The sequence below is a fragment of the Eptesicus fuscus genome, chromosome 9, assembly GCF_027574615.1.
Source record: "Eptesicus fuscus isolate TK198812 chromosome 9, DD_ASM_mEF_20220401, whole genome shotgun sequence".
In the NCBI taxonomy this organism is placed as follows: Eukaryota; Metazoa; Chordata; class Mammalia; order Chiroptera; family Vespertilionidae; genus Eptesicus; species Eptesicus fuscus.
In genome coordinates this window covers 98933921-98957841 of record NC_072481.1, presented here as the reverse complement: position 1 = coordinate 98957841, position 23921 = coordinate 98933921, and the positions used below count along the sequence as shown (strand labels likewise).

Here is a 23921-nt window from a genome sequence, read left to right as displayed (position 1 = left end):
CATTTTACCTGGGAAACCTGCACGTGACTTTGCTCCCTGAAGCCTGATTCACAACTGGAGGATGATGCTCCCCACAGCCACGGTAGGTTTTCGGCTTCCCCTCTGTGGCCTTTGATGATGGTGACCCAGATGCCCCTGTATGCCACTTGCCCCCACTCAGATGGAAACCAACTCTTCGAGTCAAACAGAACAAAAAGCCCCTGCCCATCGGTGTGCCTCTGCCCCATGCCCGCAGGCAGCGGTTTGGTGGCCTTGGGGCAGTGTCCCTGCAGCCAGGCTGGGAGAAACTGTTCACTGTGCCTGGAGCAGCCTGCATCAAATGGTGAGGAACTCAGGCCAGTGTCCACTCTGCCGGGCTCAGGGCTAAGGCCGGGCTCCCGCACCCACAGGGAGCGGGGCCTGAGGGAGGGGAAGGGAGGAAAAGAAGCCTGGGAGTCAGGGGCCCCGTTTAGCCCCGCATGTGCCTCCAGCAGGCTTTTCGACCCTGGGTGACGTTGGGGCTGGGACCCCTCACCTTCTGTTCAATTCTCTACCAAACTGACCAACCAAATCCTGATGGATAGCCTCCTGTATGTCAGTGCCCGCTTCCCGCCCCCCAGATCGGAAAGGGGACCAGAAAGGTTCACACACACTGAAAAACTGCCCGGCTTGAAGCATTTCCACCAGACAGTCCCAGGCTGGCACAAGGTGCCCACGCTCACCCCATCACTGGCTTGCAGACCAGCTGGGGTGGCTGAGGCCACATGACCACTACTGTCACCAGAACACTAGATAGGAAGCTCCCACAGGCTGCCCGGCCTGGCCAGGACATAGGACAGAGTCTGGGTCCTCAGAGCCAAGGGCAGAGGAAAGAACTAAACCTATTGCAGGCAGCAGGCCTTGATCCGAAGCCCAGATTCATGAACCATTTCATTGTCCCTGGCCACGCCGACCTGACTTGCTGCCAAGCCTGGCTGAAACACACAAGAAGGCTCTGGGGCGCCATCAACATATTAACCAATTTTAGGTGACACTGTCCTGCCCTCCGTCCCTTCTTTTGCTGCATTTGGCTCCATGAGGCACTCTCTCGTTCTCAGACTGAAGACACTCTCTACTCCTCCTGCAACTGGGCTCCCCCCTCACTCCTGCCCTGCAGCTGGGCCCCTCCCCTCACTCCTGCCCTGCAGCTGGGCTCCTCCCCTCACTCCTGCCCTGCAGCTGGGCTCCCCCCTCACTCCTGCCCTGCAGCTGGGCCCCTCCCCTCACTCCTGCCCTGCAGCTGGGCTCCCCCCTCACTCCTGCCCTGCAGCTGGCCCCACCCCTCACTCCTGCCCTGCAGCTGGGCTCCCCCCTCACTCCTGCCCTGCAGCTGGGCCCCTCCCCTCACTCCTGCCCTGCAGCTGGGCTCCCCCCTCACTCCTGCCCTGCAGCTGGGCCCCTCCCCTCACTCCTGCCCTGCAGCTGGGCTCCTCCCCTCACTCCTGCCCTGCAGCTGGCCCCTCCCCTCACTCCTGCCCTGCAGCTGGGCTCCCCCCTCACTCCTGCCCTGCAGCTGGCCCCTCCCCTCACTCCTGCCCTGCAGCTGGGCTCCTCTCTGATGAGTGCCTGTAGGCCTCATGTGCTCCTGCAGTCTGAAATGCCTCCTGTGACTGATGGGCTAGCAGGCTGGGGCCTCCACCTCCCTTCCCCCACACCGAGATGCAGAATCTGATTGCTGGCTGGATACATCCACTCTGCTTGCCACAGACACCCCTGCACATCCTGAGGTGAACATCTCCTGGGACCTCCCTTTACATCTCAGTTGGTGGGACCCCGGCAGAGCCAGGGACTGCCCTCTACATATCCTTTGTTCTCCCTAATATCCAGCCAGTTTCCACCTTCTAACTCACGGCCCACCCCATCTTTCTGCCCCATCCTGATGTGCTCTGGTACAGGTAAAGTCTGTTTCATCTGGCTAGAGACTTACTATTACTCCTGCTCACCCTCTCACCTGTTCTGCTGCAGTCACCCTCTACCCAGTGTTGTTATCTTCACCCTGTATCTCCTGCCAAGTGTTTTTCAAGAATCCTTGCCTGGAAGGGCTGGGCTGAGCTGAGGCAGGAGCAGATGTGCTGGGCTCTGTGGGAGATGAGTTAGCTGCAGAGGCTAATTAAGAAAGTGATAAAAATTAAACCATAAAAAAGAAGAAAAAAAAAGAAACAGTGAGAAGCTTGACCTGTGGGCGGGGCACCCAGAGAATTCCAGGCCCCTCTCTGACTTCCCAGCTCCTGGGTGCAACCATCTCTCTGAGGACCTCCACCCAGGAGTGCCCCTGAGACCATACCTGCTCATAAGACCCCCAGCAGCTCCACCTCTGCCTTTTTCTGAGCCACAAGCAAGATGGCTGTCTGCTTCTTGAAAGCTAAATAACCTTCTAGGCCCACCCTCAAATCTTCTAGGCCCACCTTTACTTTAGCTGTTGCCAAGGCAACCAGCTTTAGTGAGTGTCACCTGACTGCCCCTCCCTTTGTGTCCTGGGGCTTTTCTGTCACCCCAGCCAGCAAACCTGCACCTGCCCAGCACTTACACATCAGAAAGGCTGCAGCAGGGGGGGAAAAGATGGTGACTGGCAAGAAAGTAGGGAGGGAGAGTGTGTGAGAGAGTGAGGGAGCGATAGAGGAGCATGTGGACGTGTGTGATGTGTGTGTGTATGAGCTAGGGACAGTTAGATCCTGCAGGTCTTCCAGGGGCTGCCAAACCGGGCAGTCTTAGATGGCAAAACCCCGCGGCCACCACAAACACTCCAGGGTGGACACCAGCGGCACAGAGACCACACCATCTTGAAGAACAGAACTGCTGGAGACTAGGATCCTAGCCTCGCCACCACCCAGTCTGGTCTCAGATGCAAACCGGGACCCTGCAGCCACTCAGGACAAAGACCTGCGACCACAGCTGCAGACCCATGGACACCAAGACTCCAGGCATCTGGGCTCTGGATTTCTGTGAGTCACAGAGCCCATCCCCCTCCCCGCAGGCCCGCTGCAGCGGCATAGGCACTGCCAGACCCGCTCCGCGCAAGCAGGCCTCCTGCCCACACAGGGCAGCTGTGCTACCATGAGCCTGGGCACGTGGACATGGGGAGTTTGTTTCCTGCAGCACGCACTCGCGCAACCTGACCCCACGCCCACACAGGAAGGCTGCGCTGCCTGACTTTGAGCCTGGGCACACTAACATAGGGAGTCTGTTTCCCACAGTGCACAACTACGCAACCAGACCCCAAGCCCACACAGGGTGGCTGTGCTACCTGACTTTGAGCTTGGGCATGCAGACACAGGGAGTCTGTTTCCCACAGTGTGCACTTGCACGACCAGACCCCAGGCCCACACAGGGCAGCTGTGCCACCTGACTTTGATTCTGGGTGAGCACACATGGAAGTCTGTTTCCTGCAGCTCAGGAGTGGACCTCCCGCCGACACAGGGCGGCTGTGCAACCCGGTCCCCCAAGCAGACCGGGGACCCTGATTCTCTGTGTGAGAGGCAACACTGAGCACCAGCGACTTGACTCTGATTCTCATCATGCATGCATGGGATCCCTGATTCCCAGTGCACACACACTAAGAGCCAGTGACTCCAATTCTTGGCACATGTGCACACAGGGACCCTGATTCTCGGCACGAGGCTGCACCAAACAACAGAGACTCTGATACTCGATTCTCAGCATGGGCACAGGGGACACTGACTCCTGGCACATGCTAGGGGACTCTAATGTTCAGCACATGCCAGCGGGGCGTCTTTTTCAACACAGTGAAGGCGGGGTTACTGATTATAGGTGCACACACGAGGCTACACTCAGCACCAGTGACTCTGATCCTGGGCGAGTGTGGCTCCCATCAACCCACAGCAGCCACACGTCTTGGTGTCAGAGTTCTTCAGTGACACTTCAGTGACGCAATGCTCCCACTGTACACAGCCCAGGCCCACGTAACTCGGAAATTGGACCTTCAGGTGATAGTTGGAATGGGAATACAATGAAACAATCCCCAGAGGAAAGAAAAAGAGGAATCTCCAAGAAAGGAAATAAGTGAAACAGAGGCATGCAACATGACAGAAAAAGAATTCAGAGTAATGGTTGTACAGTTCATAAACTGAATGGATGAGAAAATCAACAACCTATGCAAAAATCAGGAAGAAATCAAAAGTGATATAGCTGCAATCAAAAATGCCATGGAAGGTTTCTATAGTAGACTAGAAGAAGCAGAGGACCAAATTAGTGAGTTAGAAGGTAAGGTAGAGAAACAAGCCCAATCTGAACAGCAACTGGAGAAAAAAAAAATAAAAAGCAGGAGGAGAGCCTAAGGGAGCTTTGGGACAACATGAAACAAAGTAACATACATATATAATAGGGCTGCCAGAAGGACAAGAAGAGCAGAAAGGATTAGAGAATCTATTTGAAAAAATAATGACAGAAAAATTCTCTGATATGGGGAAGAAAAAAGTTACACAAGTACAGATAGTCCCAAACAAGATGAATCCCAAAAAATCCACACCAAGACACGTCATAATTACAATGGCAAATGTTTTAGCCAGTGGTCTCATTGGGGCCTTTTTAAAGAGAGAATCTTAAAGGCTGCAAGAGAGAGACAGAGAATTACCTACAAAGGATCCCCCATCAGATTATCAAATGATTTCTCAACAGAACACATCAAGCTAGAAGGGAATGGAATGAAGTATACAAAGTGATGCAAAGCAAAGGACTGAATCAAAGAATTCTCTATCCAGCACGACTATCAATCAAAAATTGAAGGGGAAATCAGGAGCTTTGCAGACAAAAAAAAAAAAAATGCTAAGGAAGTTTATCACTCCCAAGCCAATGATGCAAGCAATGCTAAAGGGAATGCTGTATAAAGGAGAAATAGAAAGGGAGGAAGGAACACAGGCATAAAGTACAGAAATGGCTACAAACAAGTACCTATCTATACTACTAATAATAGAGGAATATGAAAATTAGCTAGGAAGCCATCACATAACAACCAATCAGGATGGGGGCAGGGCCATAGCAGAGAGCTCTCAGCATGCCTGCACTGGGGTCCAAAGGGCACAGAGAGGAAGGGAGAGTAGATAGGCAGTTAGGCTGCTAGAAGGGGAGCACAGATAGGCAGTTAGGGGAATCAAAACAGGAGGGGAACACAGATAGGCAGTTAGGGCGATCAGGCCAGGAGGGGAGAGCAGATAGGCAGTTAGAGCAATCAGAAAAGGAGGGGAGAGCATATAGGCAGTTAGAGCAATCAGAAAAGGAGGGGAGAGCAGATAGGCAGTTAGGGGAATCAGGCTAGGAGGGGAGAGTGGATAGGCAGTTAGGGGAATCAGGCCAGGAGGGGAGAGTAGAGAGGCAGTTAGGGTGATCAACCCAGGACAGGAGACCTGATAGGCAGTTAGGGGGATCATGCTGGCAGGGGAGAGCAGTTTGGCAGTTTGGGTGATCAGACCAGAAGGGGAGGGCTAGGGGGAGCAGACCAGCATACGGGAGCAGTTAGGGTGATCAGGCTGGCAGGGGAGAGCAGTTAGGCAGTTAGAGGAATCAGGCAAGGAGGGGAGAGCAGTTAGGGGGATCAGGCTTGCAGGGGAGAGCAGTTAGGGCCATCAGGCTGGCAGGGGAACAATTAGGGGCATCAGGCAGGCAGACAGGTGAGCAGTTAGGAGCCAGTAGTTACGGATTGTGAGAGGGATCCTGGATTGGAGAGGGTGCAGATCAGGCTGAAGGACCCCCCTCCCATGCATGAATTTCATGCACCAGGCCTCTAGTCAATAATAAAATTAAACGTAAATGGATTAAATGCTCTAATCAAAAGACATTGAGTTACTGAATGGATAAGAAAACATGACCCATATATATGCTGTTTACAGGAGACCCACTTCAGAACAAGGGATTCACACAGACTAAAAGTGAAGTGATGGAAAAATATCTATCAGGCAAATGGAAAAAAAAAGCTGGGATAGCAATACATATATCTGACAAAATGGACCTCAAAGTGAAGATGATAACAAGAGACAAGGAAGATCACTTCATAATTCTAAAGGGATCAATACAACAAGAGGATATAACTCTGGTAAACATTTATGCACCCAATGCAAGAGCACCCAAATACATAAAAAATCTTCTGGAAAATATCAAGAGAGAGCTAGACAGCAATACAATCATAGTAGGAGACTTTAATGCCCCATTAACATCACTGGATAAATCCTCTAGACAAAAAAATTAGAAAAGAAACTTCAATCCTAAATGACTCACTAGATCAGATGGACTTAATTGACATCTTCAGAACATTCCACCCCAAAATTACAGACTATACATTCTTCTTAAATGCACATGGGACATTTTCAAAGGTAGACCACATATTGGGACACAGACAAAGCCTTTCCAAATTCAAGAGGATTAAAATCATATTAAGCATCTTCTCAAATCACAATGGAATAAAATTAGAAATCAACTATAGTAAAAACAATATAAAAAATCAAACACTTGGCACTAACCGGTTTGGCTCAGTGGATAGAGCGTCCACCTGCGGACTGAAGGGTCCCAGGTTCAATTCCGGGCAAGGGCATGTACCTTGGTTGCGGGCACATCCCCAGTAGGAGGTGGGCAGGAGGCAGCTGATTGATGTTTCCCTCTCATCGATGTTTCTAACTCTCTATCCCTGTCTTTTCCTCTCTGTAAAAAATAAATAAATAAATAATATATATATATATATATATATATATATATATTTTAAATCAAACACTTGGAGGCTGAATAGAATACTATTAAACAATGAGTGGGTTACCAAAGAGATCAAAGAAGAAATAAAAAATATCCTGGAAACAAACAATAATGAAAACACAACAATCCAAAATCTTTGGGACACAGTGAAAGCAATCCTGATAGGGAAATTCATAGCATTACAGGCCTACCTCAAAAAAAAGAAAAGAAAAGAAAAGAAAAGAAAAGAAAAGAAAAGAAAAGAAAAGGAAAGGAAAGGAAAGGAAAGGAAAGAAAGAAAGAAAAGAAAAGAAAAGAAAAGAAAAGAAAAGAAAAGAAAAGAAAAACTGATAATAAACCATCTAACTCTGCAACTTGAAGAATTAGAAAAAGAGCAACAAGAAAATCCCAGTGTGAGTAGAAGGAAGGAAATAATAAAGATCAGAGCAGAAATAAATGACACAGAGACCAAAAAAAAAAAAAAAAAAAAAAAACAATACAAAAGATCAACAAAACCAAGATCTGGTTCTTTGAAAGGATAAACAAGATTAATGAACCCATAGCAAGGCTCACCAAGAAGCAAAGAGGACCCAAATAAACAAAATCAGAAACGAAAGAGGTGAAATAACAACAGACCCACAGAAATACGAAGAATCATTCAAAAATACTATGAGCAACTCTACTCCAACAAACTAGTTAACCTAGAAGAAATGGACATATTCCTAGAAAAATATGACCTTCCAAAACTCAACCAGGAAAAATAAAAAAATCTGAATAGGCCGGTAAATAACTACCAAAGAAATTGAAACAGAGATCAAAAATCTTCCAATGAACAAAAAAAGCTGTCTCCCCTGGACCAGACAACTTCACAGGGGAATTTTATCAAACATTCAAAGAAAATGAAACCTATCTTCCTCAGACTACTCGAAAAAATTCAAGAGGAAGGAGCACTTCCAAGCTCTTTCTATAAAGCCAGCATTACTCTAATCCCAAAACCAGATAAGGACAATACAAAGAAAGAGAATTACAGGCCAATATCCCTCATGAACATAGACACCAAAATTCTCAACAAAATTCTAGCAAATCAAATCCAGCATTACATTAGAAAGATCATAAACCATGACCAAGTGGGATTTATTCTGGGTATGCAAGGATGGTACAATATCCACAAATCAATAAATGTGGTATACCACATACACAAACTGAGAGATAAAAACCATATCATTATATCCAGTGATGCAGAAAAAGTATCTGACAAAAGCCAACACCCTTTCTTGATAAAAACTCTAAGCAAGGTGGGAATAGAAGGATCATACCTCGACATAATAAAAGCTATATATGACAAACCCACAGCCAACATCATACTCAATGGGAAACAATTAAAACATTTCCCCTAAGAACAGGAAAAAGACAGGGATGCCCACTCTTACCAATACTGTTCAACATAGTACTAGAAGTACTAACCATCCAAATTGGAAAAGAAGAATTAAAACTGTCCTTATTCGCAGATGACATGATATTGTACAAAGAAAACACCAAAGACTCCATCAAAAAACTACTAGACTTAATAAATGAATTTGGCAATGTAGCAAGATACAAAAGTAACATCCAGAAGTCTATGGCTTTTATATACATCAATAATGAATTCACAGAAAGAGAAATTAAAAAAGCAATCCCATTTACCATTGCAACAAAAAAAAATAAGATACCTAGGAATAAATTTAACCAAGGAGATAAAGGACCTGTACTCAGAAAATTTCAGGTTGCTGAAAAAAGAGATAGAGGAAGACATGAACAAATGGAAGAATATACCATGTTCATGGATTGGTAGAATCAACATCATTAAAATGCCCATACTACCCAAAACAATCTATAAATTCAACGCAATCCCCATTAAAATACCAATGGCATACTTCAAAGACCTAGAACAAATTCTCCAAAAATTCATCTGGAATAAAAAAAGACTCCAAATAGCTGCAGCAATCTTGAGAAAGAAGAACAATGTTGGAGGGATCACAATACCAGATATCAAGCTATATCACAAAGCCACCCAATGCAAGAGCACCCAAATACATAAAAAATGTTCTCAAAACTGCCTGGTACTGACACAAGAACAGAAATATAGACCAGTGGAACAGAACAGAGAACCCAGAAATCGACACAAGCCATTATGTTCAATTAATATTTGACAAAGGAGGCAAGAGCATACAATGGAGTGAAGACAGTCTCTTTAATAAATGGTGTTGGGAAAACTGGACAGATACTTGCAAAAAAAATGAAACTAGACCACCAACTCACACCATACACAAAAATAAACTCAAAATGGATAAAGGACTTAAATGTAAGATTGGAAACCATAAAAATCTTAGAAGCCATAGCCAGCAAAATAGCAGACATTTGTCGTAGGTATATCTTTACCGATTCAGCTCCTAGGGCAATGGAAACGAAGAAGAAAATAAACAAATTGGACTACATCAAAATAAAAAGCTTCTGCACAGCAAAAGAAGCCATCAACAAAACAACAAGAAAGCCTACTGCATTGGAGAACATATTTGCCAATATTATCTCTGATAAGGGTTTAATCTCCAAAATTTACAGAGAACTCATACAAAAGGAAGATAAACAATCCAATCAAAAAATGGGCAAAGGGCCTAAATAGACCCCTTTTGAAAGAGGACATACAGAAGGCCAAGAGACATATGAAAACATGCTCAAAGTCACTAATCATCCGAGAGATGCAAATCATAACAACAATGATGTACCATCTCACACCTGTCAGAATGGCTATCATCAACAAATCAACAAATGACAAGTGCTGGAGAGGATGTAGAGAAAAAGGAACCCTTGTGTACTGCTGTTGGGAATGCAGACTGGTGCAGCCACTGTGGAAAACAGTATGGCATTTCCTCAAAAAATTAAAAATGGAACTGCCATTTAACCAATAACACCACTTCTAGGAATATATTCCAAGAAAACAGAAACACAATCACAAAGGATAAAATGCACCCTATGTTCATAGCAGCACAATTTACAATAGCTAAGATTTTGAAATAACCTAAGAGCCCATCAGCAGATGAGTGGATTAGAAAACTGTGGTATATCTACACAATGGAATACTTCGCTGCTATAAAAAAAGGAATTCTTACCATTTGCAACAGCATGGATGGAACTGGAGAGCATTATGCTAAGTGAAATAAGCCAGTCAGTGAAAGAAAAGTACCACATGATCTCACTCATTTATGGATAATAAATAACATTATAAACTGATGAACAAAAATAGATACAGAGGCAGAGAAGCATCGAACAGACTGTCAAACTACAGCAGGAAGGCTGGGGAGGGTTAGGGATGGTGGGAGGTAAGAAATCAACCAAAGGACTTGTATGCATGCATATAAGCATAACAAATGGACGCAAGACACTAGGGGGCGGGGGTGAGGGCATGTGCCCAGTGGTAGGGGAGGCCAGGGAAGGTAAATGGGTAAAAAAAGGAGACATATGTACTACTACCTGTAATACTTTAAATAATAAAATTAAAATAATAATAATAATAATAATAATAATCTATACTAATAAAAGCCTAAGTGGCCCTCATGCCCTCATGCCCTCACGTCATCACAAGATGGCTGCCCCCACATCATCACTAGATGGCCACCACAAGATGGCCATCACAAGATGGCCAGTAGGGGAGGGCAGTTGGGGCGAGATCAGTCCAGCAGGGGAGGGCAGTTGTGGGTGACCAGGTTGGCAGGGGAGGGCAGTTGGGGGGAACCAGGCCTGCAGGGGAGGGCAGTTGGAGGCAAACAGGCCAGCAGGGGAGGGTAGTTAGGGGCGACCAGGCTGGCAGGGGAGAGCAGTTGGGGACAAGATCAGGGAGGCATGGGAGGGCAATTGGGGGTAACCAGGCCTGCAGGGGAGCAGTTAGGCGTCAATCAAGCAGGCAGAAGAAGTTCGGGGCAATCAGGCAGGCAGGCAGGTGAGCGGTTAGGAGCCAGCAGTCCCAGATTGTGAGAGGGATGTCTGCCTGATGGTTTACCACTGGGGATGTGCCCGCAACCAAGGTGCATGCCCTTGACCGAAATCGAACCTGGGATCCTTCAGTCTGCAGGCTGACGCTCTATCCACTGAGCCAAACCAGTTAGGGCGAAATAACAGATTTTCATAACAGCTATACATAGAGGACCCACCCACCCCACACACAAACATACACACACACCTACAAATGTTTACATAAATACACGTGCAATACCTCATACAAGCTCACACATTCTAGGTTCACTTAAGTGCCTGAGCCCGCTCAGCCAGCATTTATGGCACTGCGCTGGTCCTGGAGATAAAAGGACAAAGAGGTCACGAGGGCGTGGGACCCTGGATGTCTACATCTACAGCAAACCAGCCATGTACACGGAAGGCTGCCACTACACAGAATGTGGTCCGTTGGGCCAGGATGGTGTTTCCTTCCTTCCTCCCCACCATGGGGAAAGGATTTGGTAAGATGAAGAGGCAGACAGACTGTGTGTGTTTCCCCATCTTCAGGACATGCTCTGACAGGTCCTAAACAGCAGAGAAAGACTGAGCAGCTGTCACAGATTGGAGGAAACGCAGAGGCACAACAGATGCAAGGTGTGGTCCTGGGCAGGAAAGTAGACATTAGTTTTCTAACGTTTTTCTACTCCCTGTGGACAAAGGGCAAAATTAACAAAAGGCTAATTAGGATCATATCAATGTTAGTTTTCTGATTGAGACCATCGTACTCAAGCTGTGTGGGATGTCAACATTAAGGGCAGCTGGGTGAAAGGTATAGCGAACTCTGCATTATTTTGCAACTTCTTTATTAAGTCTAAAATGATCTTAAACTAAGAGGTTTTTGAAAGAAAAAAAACAGACATGGCTGACAGGCTGTCCCCTTAGCAAGTTTACTTTACAATTGATTCCTTTAAAGGGCCTCAAGCCCCCACAGTATGAGGAGGGCCTGATTCTCGTTTGTGGAATAGCCTCAAGCTGTCTGCTAAGAGCAAGAAGGGGAAAAGAGGGTTGAGTCCTCAAGACAGGAGTGGTCAGAAATGGCTTCTCAGAAAAGACTCTGGAAGAGGGGAAAGGAATTCTGGGCCTCACCAGCACCTCCACATCCTTCCCACAACTCCTCCCAGGGCAACACCCACGCCTTGCCCAACCTCTTCCTAGCCAGCCAGGGAGTGTGTGGACTGAGGAAGAGAGCAGGGAACAGAGCCACTCTTCAACCCGGGATCTCTGTGAGTTTGGCAGAATTACCTGTATCTTTGGACTCAGAGCTTGTCCCTTGGGAGAGAGATAGGGATAGTCTCTCCCTGTCTCTCTCTGTCTCTCTCTCCCTGTCTCTTTGTCTCTCTGTCTCTGTCTCTCTATTCAAAGCTTTGATCCTGACACATGGCTTCTGATGTGCAAATCTCCCACTCTGCAGCCGGACTTCATGTCTGATGGCAGTGAAACGAGAAAATTAAACTGGAATATGTGGTTTCTCCCCTGGGCAGGATGCAAAGGTGATTTCCTCGGTTCTTGTCCAGATGGATTCAAAGAATGAAGCCATGGATAAAAGGTGGTATAGGAAAAGGTGGAAATTTATTGGGAAACAAGTACAGACTCCACGTGGGGAGGGGGGGAGAGTCCCACCAAGTCCCTCTTTTTTAGGTTTATAAAAGCGACAGTTCTTTGTGTCCTGATTTCCCCTCTGATTGGTCACTATAGTAGCTTCAGAGCTCAAACCTCAATGGGGTTCCCTTTTTTCTCCCTTTTGTTTTTTCTACTCCCTGTGGCCTTCCCCTTTATTCTGTGAATGAATAGCTTTCTCTCCCTTTATTCTGTAAATGTATACCCTTTGGCAGCTCCCAGTCCCCTTATTCTGTGAATGTATGCCTTCTGGCAGCTCCCAGCTTCAAAGCCCTGTGGTTCTTCCCCATGGGCCCCCTAATTCCTAAAACTCCCTAAACCTGCCTAGTTTACCTCTAAAAACTCCTTTCATCAGCCCATTCAAAGAGCAGAGATATAGGCTCTGAAAGGCTCAGTCCTGGCTGCTTCTCTCATCTCCCTTCTAGCCGGTGTGGTGCTGAGCACTTAGAAGGGAAGGAGGAAGGCAGACCCTGCAGCACTGAGTTGTTAAAGTCATGGCAAACCCAATACTTGACCTGAACCCAGCCTTTTAATGTGCCTCTTAAATATGCATCATGGCCCTAATAAATGTAAATCAGTCTTGAAATGACTTTTCAGCTGTTCATGATTGATTTATACCTTTTTCAATTATTTCATTGAGGGACCTAGATTTTAACCAAAGGCTTCAGAATCATCTATGGGGCCAAGTCAAATCACTGTCAACCTGAATTCTTTGGTTTATGGTGGCATACCACAGGGCCTTGCCTATAATCTAGAAGAAGCCATCACAGCATAAATAGCATATCTATCAATTACCTAAAGCTTAGTAGGACAGGTACTAGTAGATAAAACAGATGTCATAATACCTCAAGGGAAGAGATTAATGCTGAAAAGCTTTATCAAATAAAAATTAATAACTATATTTTACTTATATACATAACTTTAAATGTTATGAAGGTTTTGGCCTCTAAGAAGGGCAAAATAAAGTAACAATATATTTCTTAAATACAGCCAAATTTTTCAGCAATGGAAATTTAAAAGACAAAAAGCCTCCAGCTGACTGCATTTTAAGTAGGTTAGGGGTGGGGCAGCATTTGTGCCTTGTGAATAAGACATATAAGTTCACTAAATTTGCTTGCTTTGCTTTTTTTAAATAAAAATACCTACTTAAATTACTTAATAAATTAGCTTTTTAAAAATATAATCAAGGTCTCATATAAATTAAGTTATATGAGAAGCCAATATTTTTATAAGCAAATTGGATCCTAGTAAAGTCTTTTATGAAAATTATTGAGACCTCCCATAATCCCTCTGTATATGCAAATAAACCAAAAGGGATACTCTTTTTTTTTAATTTCTTTATTGATTAATGTGTCACATATTTGTCCTCATCCCCCCATTCCCATCCCACCCCTCTCCCCACGCATGCCCCAATCCCCTGTTGAACTTAACCGTTGGATAGGCTTATATGCATGCATACAGGTCCTTTGGTTGAACTCTCCCCCTCCCCCCACCCTTCCCCCTACCCTCCCCTATCCTCCCTCTGAGGCCCGATAGTCCGATCGATGCCTCCTTGCTTCTGGTTCTGTTCTTGTTCCTCAGTCTATGTTGTTCATCATTTCCCCTAGATGAGCGAGATCATATGTCACTAGATATATACTAATAAGAACTGAATGTGAGACGAGCAATAATAGTTATGCTGACAGGCAAATGAATCAATCTGTAGCGAGCTTCCCCCTGGACCAACAGTTCTTTTGAGACCCAATTTCAATGTCCAGTAGTTCCTTATGTGTACATGTCAGCACTGACCCCTCAGCTCTGGATGGTGGACAAATGGTGGTAATGGAGGTCCGACTCCCTCTGGTTTGGTCTCGGCCGAACCCAGGGGCACGGCGTCACCCGGGTTAAGGGGCACGTGGCCTCACCCATACCCAAGGGGAGCGTGGTCTCACCCGGGCCTGGGACCCAGCCTCACCCGGATGGATCCAGGGGCGCATGGCCTCACCCGGACCCAGGATCTGGCTTCACCCGTACCCAGGGACGCTTGGCCTCTCCCAGACCCAGGGGCACGTGGCCTCACCCGGGCTTAGTTGCACAAGGCCTCACCTGGATCCAGGGACACATGGTCTCTCCCGGACCCAGGGAAGCTTGGCCTCTCCCAGACCCAGGGCCACGTGGGCTCACCCGGGCCTAGGTGCACGAGGCCTCATCCGGATCCAGGGACGCATGGTCTCACCCGGACCCAGGGACGCTTGGCCTCTCCCAGACCCAGGGGCACGTGGCCTCACCCGGGCCTAGGTGCACGAGGCCTCACCCGGATCCAGGGACACATGGTCTCACCCAGACCCAGGGACGCTTGGCCTCTCCCAGACCCAGGGCCACTTGGGCTCACCCGGGCCTAGGTGCACGAGGCCTCACCCGGATCCAGGGACACATGGTCTCACCCGGACCCAGGGACGCTTAGCCTCTTCCAGACCCAGGGTCACGTGGCCTCACCCGGGCCTAGGTGCACGAGGCCTCATCCGGATCCAGGGACACATGGTCGCACCCGGACCCAGGGACGCTTGGCCTCTCCCAGACCCAGTGCCACTTGGGCTCACCCGGGCCTAGGTGTACGAGCCTCACCTGGATCCAGGGACACATGGTCTCACCCGGACCCAGGGAAGCTTGGCCTCTCCCAGACCCAGGGCCACTTGGGCTCACCCGGGCCTAGGTGCACGAGGCCTCACCCGGATCCAGGGACACATGGTCTCGCCTGGACCCAGGGGTGTGTGGGCTCTCCCAGACCCAGGGGTGCTTGGCCTCGCCTGGACACGGGATCCAGCGTCATCCGGGTCCAGGGGCACATGGCCTCACCCGGACCCGGAGTCCGGCCTCACCTGGACCCAGGGGCATGTGGCCTCACCTAGACCCAGGGACGTGAGGCCTCACTTATACCCAGAGGCGTGTGACCACACCCTAGCCCAGAGGCGCGCAACCCCGCCCGCACCCGGGTCTCAGCGGGGCCCCGTCTTCCCGATCCCAATTCCTGCCGGTCAATCCCCCCTCAGCAATTCCCCTGGCCATCCTTCCAGAGCTCCAGTATGGCTGCTGCAGAACTCGTCGGGCGGCGGCTCGGCGAAGCTCCGGTGCGCCCGGTGCATGGCGGTGGGCCGGTCTGGCGTCGCTGCGTCGGCCCTTGGGTCTGCATCGGTGGCCAGTCGCCGAGCATGCGCACCTGGCCGCTTCCGGGGCATTGAGATTCTTGACGGACTCGGAGGTCAGCAAGCGCTCCCACCCCATGTCTCATAGGGGCTCGTCTGTCCGTGCTTGGCTGCCAGTGGAGCCATCCCCTCAGCCGGAGACCGCCGGGGGAACTGCGCCGAGCACGTTCCAGGCCGCTGTTGTATCGCCTGAGCCATAGTTCTTTTGTGTCGCCTGAGCCGTAGTTCTTAAAGTGTGGTCTTTGGGTCACCGGCATCAGCATCATCCCACATACCCCTCTTTTATTCTAGTTGTAGAGCATCTACTCAGCCAGCCCTATGGTGGTCTTGGATGGTGTCTGCTCTGCTCTCTTGTCGTAGTCTCAAAGTTGTTGTGGTAGGCAACAATCAGGCTTCCGCCCTATGCCTCCATCTTGGTCCTCCTTTGTATAGTTAAGTCTTGATTGTTGTTGGTGTCACTGGGGGGGCTCTCTTTGTCTATAAAGGAAGAGTTGCTGTGCAGGAGACACGTTTATGGGCCGGGTCTTGGTGCAGCAAAGCTTTGGCGCTCACTGAATATTCCCGTTTAATGTGTCCCTTATGCACGTGGTTGAAATCTGGTGTCATCTCCCACAGACCACTAGATGCCCTCGTTTCTGGGTCTCCAATGGGGTGTAGATCAGCTACTGCCTTAGGCACTCAGCAAGGATTACAGCAAAAACTGTAGTTTCTTCCTCCTGTCTGAGTGGCCCTGGAGCAGTCTGACTAGAACAGCAGTTCATCTGGTCCGCTGCCAGAGAGCAGGCCACCCACATGCATAAGCCGTTGCTTGGGGCGCAGGTGTGCCTGCAAGACTTGCGGGGCAGGTCTTCAAAACGTGCGGGGCGGGTCCCAGGGCGGGGCGGGGTCTCAGGGCGCCAACAGGCCATGGTGCGGCGAGCCGCGATGGCTGTGAGTCTGGTCCTTCTGCCTTCCACGTATCTAAGTCCCCTCGTTCCGCACTCCAGCGCAGCAAACACTGATTGCTGGGCGCACCTCCGCAAGAGTCCCGCCTCTCCCCGCAGGCATCTGGGTCTCCCGCGGTTCGCCAGAAGATGGATTTCAGGGTGATGGAGAGCTAATCTCCCCTAGGTTTGGAACAAAAGCCCCTTTCCCCCGCCACCAGCCAGACCCACGCGCCTCCACACCTCATCCCCTCCGATTTCGCTGGGTGCAAGGCAACAGAACAGCCTTTAACCTCCGCCGCCATCTTTTTCAAACTTCCCAATTTGTACTTCTTAATCCCTTCATTTCAGTCAACTCTACTGAAGTCTAGCGCCGCCGGGAGGTGCACGGAAAGGGCGCCCGGGCCTCCGTCCGGTGTGCGGGGCGCGCGGCCCGCGGCACCAGGCGCGCGGGGGCTGCGCGGCGGGGACGGGTGCTGGGAGGCCGCCGGGCTCCGGGTGCTGCCCAAAAGGGATACTCTTTAAAAATATAATTCTAGCTTAATAAAAAGGATAAATTTTAAAAATCTCTTCCACTAATATTTACAGAGTTAACTGAAAATTGTTATTCAAGCATTAAATGTGACAGGCGGGGATACTAACCACTATACTAATGAGGAGCTGTTTCAAGCATTAAATCTGATCATAAATAGTAGTCACCATAAATGTAAGGGGAGTCTTTTAATGTGACTACATAGCCTGCTAGTATTGGTGAGCATCAGAAAGCAACCATGTTTGTTACATTTGTTGCTTGGTGTAAAAAAGAAAGAAAAGTGTGTTTTAAAAGAAACTATCTAAGTGTGGTCTAAAAATTACTCTGGAAGGAAATAAAAAGAGGTTTCCTTCAAATGTCTAACTGTAATTAAAAATCAACATATTAGGCCTTGAGAAGAAAGGTAAGTAATTTGTGTTTTTGCCTTCTTGACAAAGCTTATGTAAAGTTATTCAAAGACTAATAGCAGAAATTTAATTAATGTCATTTACTGTCCATAACCTAAGACAAGTCAAGTTAAAAAATAAACCTTATTTCAGATGGATTTAAATTGGCTAATTAAAATAAATGAATATTCATAAAAACCTTGTTGTACTGGGCAGGAAACTGTTCCTGAAGCATTCACTACTTTTTTACTAATGGTTTATCTCATAGTTCAAAAACTGCTTAACATGCAATGAATCCAAAGCAGTCATATTTCTGCATAAAATTAAAAAGTTATCAAGACTGCATTGCAAAATTTCCAAAAGCCTCTAAATATTATTTAAATCAAAAAAGAAGGGGGATAGTGGAATAATCCCCTGTGAGTAAATTACATCAAGAAAATTTTTAACTTTAAAAATTATTTTTCACTTGTAATGCTGAAGACAAGACACCCATGAAAACACACATGGTGTCAAAATAAGCCAAAGAAAAATGGTTTGGACACAATTAAAAGAAAGGATCCCAAGTCTAGTTTATAGAAAAGATTCCTTTATTAACCTTTGGTCAATAATATGTTTGTATATTTCCAGAAAACTCCTCCAAGCCCGTGGGGCTTCCTGCAACAATGAATCCGAGAGAGGAACTGACCAGATTGCTCCAGCCACAGAATAGCAGTGGCCCCCAAACAACACGCTGAAGACAAGAGGAGAAACGTCCAGAAATGGAGATGGTGAAGACACCTTGCCATACTAGCAGTCAGCAGCTATGCGTCACTGCAGGTTGCCCAGGACCAAGCCAAAGAAGGTTGGACCTGCATTGCCATCGTTTGTCCACCATCCAAAACTGGAGTGTCATTGCTGGCATATACACATAAAAAACTGTTGGACATTGGAAAGAGGACTCAAAAAACTGTTGGCCCATAAAGAAACTTACTGCAGACTGATTCCTTGGATGCCTGGCAGCAATTTAAAAAGGACATGAAAGAATTTAACCCCTTCCACTGGATATCCTTGTATTTGCCTCTCAGTATAACCACTATTGCTTGCTCATTTTTTCTCATATGTTTATTTCTAGTCTGCAGATGTGGAATGAAGAGTCTTAAAAGGACTTGAACCCTTTAGGCGACATTCACTTTTCAAGATTTACTAAGGAAAAGAAACAGGGGAGATGTGGGAAGCCACCCATTGTCTTCACTAGTAGAGAGGTGTGGACAAGGAGCCCGGAATGCTGGTGAATCTTGAGTCCTGGCAAAGGTTAGAGCTATGCACCGACTGTTTAGTCAAGACAATGGTAGCTGAAGCAACTTCCCAACCAGGTAGTCATGTAAATCCTTATTGATAAGATTGTTTATCTGTTACTAGAAATTGCCTGCCTAAGGGCTATAGGTATATCCAAAACTGAATAAAAGAATGGCAAGGCCTGAGCACAAGCAGAGTCCTTCTCCTTGCATTGGGCTCCTTCCTGCCCCCGCCCCAATTTCCAAATTATTATTTCTTGTCTCATCTCTGTCATTTGCGTGTGGCCCTTCTCCAGAGCCTGAACCCTGAACCACGCGGGACGTGGGTCATCACAGTAGACAATACATTGAAACTACTATCACAGTAGACAATACATTGAAACTACATCACAGTAGACAATACATTGAAACCACGCGGGACGTGGGTCATCACAGTAGACAATACATTGAAACTACTACAGGCCATTACTTTCAAAAGGTAAAGGAAAGCATGAATATAGTGGGAAAAAATAAGGGAATTGTAAAACACACAAATTTAACTTATAGAGATGAAAAATACAATATCTGAAATGAAAAATACCTTTTGTGCTCCTAATAGTAGATCAGGTGATTTATAGTAAAAGATCAATGAACTTGAGGACAAAGCAGTAGAAACTATCTAAAATGAAACAAAGGAGAGAGAAACCAAGATGGCGGCATAGGTAAACACCTAAACTTCTGCCTCGCACAACAATTTCAAAACTACAACTAAAAGACAAAATGGACATCATCCAGAACCACAGGAAAGCTGGCTGAGTGGAAATTCTACAACTAGAAGGAAAGAGAAAAGCATACTGAGACTCAGAGGAGCTGCAGAAGGCAGAGGTAGGGAGATGCGAGCACGGAGAGGATTGGCGGCTGAGTGTGTGGCTGGCTTTCTCAAACGGGAGGGAAACAGAAGTTCCCGACTGTGCTGAACTCCAGTTCTGGGCGAGACTCTGGGGACCCAGACTCATTCAGGGGGAATCTAGACTGTCAGGAAAAGAGAAAAGCACACTGAGACTCAGGGGATCTGCGGAAGGCAGAGGTAGGGAGATGCGAGCACGGAGAGGACTGACTGCTGAGTGCGCAGCTGGCTTTCTCAAGTGGGAGGGAGACAGAAGCTCCGGACTGCACTGAACTCCAGTTCCGGGTGAGACTCTGGGGACCCAGACTGATTCGGGGAGAAACTGGACTGTCTGGCAGCGGGCAAAACTCGAAGGTGGCTTTCTCTCAGAGGTGTTTGCAGTGATTACCAAGGGACACTGAGACCCAGGGGCCTCATAGGGCAGGGCTGACGGGAAGCGAAGGCTGTCTGCTTCGCCCTGAGACTCCACCCCATCCAAGCTGAGCACAGAGGCTTTTGCAATTTTCCAAGTCTTGTCTCATAAGGGTGTCTCCAGCACAGAAGTTCTTCCAGCATAGACACAGCTGATCCTCACAGTCAATTGGCCTGGAGGTCAATTCCTCCCAGTGATACCAACAACAATCAAGACTTAACTACAACCAGACTGTGCACACAGCCCACAAAAGGTTGCACCAAGAGTGTCCACCTCAGGTAACTGGGGAGGCAGAGCCACTGGGCCCTATAGGACACCTAGCACACAAAGCTGCTCTACCAACTCAGGGAAGCAGCGAAAATGCAGAGACAAAGAAACAGGTCACAAATGAAAGAAATGGGGGAAAGCAAACGACTGGATATAGAGTTCAAAACTACGGTTATAAAGTTTTTCAAGAATTTTCTAGAAAAGGCTGATAAATTTAGTGAGACCCTTGAGGATATGAAAAAGGACCAACTAGAAATTAAACATACACTGACTGAAATAAAAATATTATACAGAGACCTAACAGCAGACTAGAGGACCACAAGAATCAAGTCAAAGATTTGAAACACAAAGAAGCAAAAAACACTCAACTGGAAAAGCAAAAAGAAAAAAGAATCCAAAAAATATGAAGATAGTGTAAGGAGCTTCTGGGACAACTTCAAGCATACCAACATCCAAATTTTGAGGGTGCCAGAAGAAGAGAGAGAGCAAGATACTGAAAACCTATTTGAAGAAATAATGACAGAAAATTTCCCCCACCTGGTGAAAGAAATAGACTTACAAGTCCAGGAAGCGCATAGAACCCCAAACAAAAGGAATCCAAAGAGGACCACACCAAGACACATCATAATTAAAATGCCAAGAGCAAAAGACAAAGAGAGAATATTAAAAGCAGCAAGAGAAAAACAGTTAGTTACCTACAAGGGAGCACTCATACGATTGTCAGCTGATTTCTCAACAGAAACTATGCAGGCCAGACGGGAGTGGCAAGAAATATTCAAAGTGATGAATAGCAAGAACCTACAACCAAGATTACTCTACCCAGCAAAGCTATCATTCAGAATTGAAGGTCAGATAAAGAATTTCACAGATAAGAAAAAGCTGAAGGAGTTCATCACCACCAAACCAGTATTATATGAAATGCTGTAAGGTATTCTTTAAGAAGAGGAAGAAGAAGAAAAAGGTAAAGATAAAAATTATGAACAACAAATACATATCTATCAACAAGTGAATCTAAAAATCAAGTGAACAAAAAATCTTATGAACAGAATAAACTGGTGAATATAATAGAATCAGGGGCATAGAAAGGGAGTGGACTGACAGTTCTTGGGGGAAAGGGGTGTGGGGTGTGCGGGAAGAGACTGGACAAAAAGCATACACCTATGGATGAGGACAGTGGGGGGGAGGTAAGGGAAGAGGGCGGGGTGGGAACTGGGTGGAGGAGTGCTATGGGGGAAAAAAAGAGGAACAATTGTAATAATCTGAACAACAAAGTTTTATTAAATTAAAAAAATAACAATTTGGCCAAAAGTACCTCAGACTTCATATTTCCAATTAGCTCATCATAGGTATGAAACATTATATAAATGGTATTGTTACTTCCCTTGTGGCTGTTATTTTTCTTTTGTTTACTATTAATCAAGATCTGAAAATCACTAAATTATATATCAGATTCTAAAATGTTAATTTAAATACCACAAATTATAGATACAAATTTGTACCAAATATTATGGGTGACTGAAAGCAAGTTATTTCAAGCATTTACAATTGGGATCCACCCACAGACAATAGTCTTCAGAGTCTCCAATAATCTCAACATCTCATCCACAGAAATGATTCCACTGCCACCCAGCTGGTGTGGCTCATTTGGATGAGCGTCGTCCCATGCACCTGGAAGTCACCAATTGGATTCTGGATCAGGACACATGCCCGTGTTGGGCTAGATCCCTGGTAGGGGGCATGCAGGAGACAGCTGATGGATGTTTTTCTCTCATTGATGTTTTTATCTCTTTCTCCCTCTCCCTTCCTCTCTCTGAAATCAATAAAAATATTTTTAAAAAAGAAAAAAAATGAAACAAAGGAAGAAACAGACAACATTAAGAGAGCATCAGTGGGTTATGAGGTGATATCAGTTGGCTTAACATACATGTAATTAAAGTCTTAGAAAATAAGGAAAGTGGACAGAAAAAGATTTTGAAGAAATAATGACCAAACTTTTCCCAATTTTGATGAAAGCTATAAATGCAGTGATACAAGAGGCTCAATGAGTCCCAAGCAAAAAGAGCATGAAAACACACACACACACACACACACACACACACACACACACACACACATCATGCACACACACCATATACACACAAATCATAATCAAACTCCTGAAAACCAGTGACAAAAACAAAAGTTAAAAGCCATCTGAGAGCCGCCGCCCCAGGTGCCCGAGCGGGAGGCTGGGGACGAAGGCGACGGGTGGCCTGCGGGACCGCCCAGCCTTCTGGGCCTCCCCCCATGGCCAATGGAAAGCCTGGTGACCCCAAGTCAGCTCTCCGCAGAGGTCCCCCGGGACCAAGGGGACTGATGATTCCACCACTGCCGAGTCTCCCACCTCCTCCCCGGGGCAGAGGCCCAGTGTGGGGAGGCTTAGGCCCCAGGTCTCGCCCACATGGTCGAGGTTGGGGGGTCAGTGCTGAGCCTCCTTCTCCTGGACCAGACCAAGGCAGTCTCCCCAGGGGAGGCTTTCACAAAGAACAGAGACATCCTCGAAGGCTCCAAAGCTGGTCACTTGTCAAGAATGCCTGCCCCCTCGAGGATGCAGCCCCGGTGATGGAAGACAAATCTAACCGCCCAGTCTGCCGACACTTTGCCAAAAAAGGCCACTGTCGATCTGAGGACCTCTGTGCCTTCTACCACCCAGGCGTCAACGGGCCCCCTCTGTGAGGCTGCCTCCTGCCTTCTCGGCGGGGCTGGAGGGAGCCCGTCACCCAGCAGCCGTGTATTCCCCACCCCACCTGTCACCTCCCCCTTTCGGGGTTCAGAGTTGTGTTTCATACCTGGGGTAGGTGGGCTCTCTTTCTGCTGATCCGGCCTCCGGAGCCCCGCCTTCAGGCCCCCATCTCTGCTCCCTCGGCTGCCTCCTGGGTCCTCTGCCCTCGCCACTGACTGCCGAGCAGGAGACGGACTAGTTGCCGCCTCTTGTGTGTCTGTCCACCAGCCGCAGTGCCGCCCTCAAGTCCTGAGCCCGGAGCAGTGTCCCCCCACTCCCCCTGTGCGAGCCCTGCCCCCGCGCTGTGCTGCTGGAGGCACCCCGGGGTGTCTGGCCTGGGTCCAGTTTGGATGACGCCGGGCCCTTCCCGCAAGGCCGCTCACCTGCTCTGGGGTCCCGGGGTTCCCCGCCGGTAGCAGGGCCGGAGATGGCTGTGCGGGACGAGCGCACCCCGTAGCCGGTCTCAGTGTCCGTGGCATTTCTGTGGCTTCTCCGCACTAGAGTGTTTCTGCCCCAACGAGGGAGGCTGGGGTGCCTCTAGGCTCTCCCCACCCCAACAAGGGAGCATGGGGACTTCCCGCAAGACTGCCACCCTGGCCCCCCGTTCTGGTGCCACTTTCTCTGGGTTTGACACCGGCCAGGAGGTGTGCTCTAAGCCTCCGGCGGGCCTGCCCCATTTCCTCCACAGCCGAGCTCCTTAGCCCAGTCCCTGGGAGGCCCGGGCCTCCGTGTGAATTCTGTGAATCTCCGCCTGGACAGTCCTGCCCTCGCCCCACCTCCGTCACTGCTGCTGGTTGTTTTCTGTGAAAACGGCAATGAGCAGACTCGGTCTTGAACTGGCCCTGAGGCCATGGGTCAGGAGTTGTGTGGGCAGGAGGGAGGGTGAGAGCCGTTGGAGAACTGAAAATGAATTTTGTTTCTTTTTAACGTTTTTTATATCAGTAATAAATGCAGTGGGAACA

At 47.7% G+C, this 23921-nt stretch overlaps 1 pseudogene; it reads left to right on the top strand.

Annotated features, from left to right (window-relative positions):
- The first annotated feature begins 3908 nt into the window (after positions 1-3908).
- LOC129150334 (proline-rich protein 3-like) lies at positions 3909-22944 on the top strand (annotated as a pseudogene).
- Positions 22945-23921: the final 977 nt, after the last annotated feature.